This window comes from Colobus angolensis, unplaced genomic scaffold (assembly GCF_000951035.1).
Source record: "Colobus angolensis palliatus isolate OR3802 unplaced genomic scaffold, Cang.pa_1.0 Scaffold84, whole genome shotgun sequence".
NCBI lineage: Eukaryota > Metazoa > Chordata > Mammalia > Primates > Cercopithecidae > Colobus > Colobus angolensis.
Genome location: NW_012122265.1, coordinates 994,752 through 995,242, shown reverse-complemented (window position 1 = coordinate 995,242; position 491 = coordinate 994,752). Strand labels below are relative to the sequence as shown.

Below are 491 nucleotides of genomic sequence, written 5' to 3'. Positions count from 1 at the left end.
CACCACATCACACAGCAGTGGGCCCCTGAAGAAGGCTGTCCTATGGGCGAGCGGGGTGGCCTTTGGCCCCACTGCCCAGCACTGGCTACTGTCAGTGGTTCCTAAGAAGGCCGTCATATGGGCAAGCAGCGGGGTGGCCTTTGGCTTCACTGCCCATCACTGGACAGTGTCAGCAGCTCCTGCCCACACAGTAACCATGCTTGGTGGGCAGAGAGGTGCCCAGAACCCGCCTTGAGCCTTCCTGGGACAGTCCTGCCTGGCACAAGGGGAGGGGGTAGCATCCCAGGCTGGAGGAACCGAGTGGCTCTGCTTACCTGGAGGGGCCGTGGTGGTGCTGGGCGGTGGAGATGGCGTGTGGCCTCCCGTCGTGGTGGCTGTAGGTGACGTGGGTGTGGAAGGTGGGGCCGTGCTGGTCGTCTCAATGGTAGGTGGTGCAGTACTCAAAAGGGTGGTTGACTCCGTGGGAGGGGAAGAGGTGGACTGAGATATCT

At 62.3% G+C, this 491-nt stretch overlaps 1 protein-coding gene across 1 annotated transcript in view; it reads right to left on the bottom strand.

Moving 5' to 3' along the window:
- The window catches only part of MUC2 (mucin 2, oligomeric mucus/gel-forming), a 47,725-nt gene that overhangs the window by 20,307 nt on the left and 26,927 nt on the right, over positions 1-491 (bottom strand).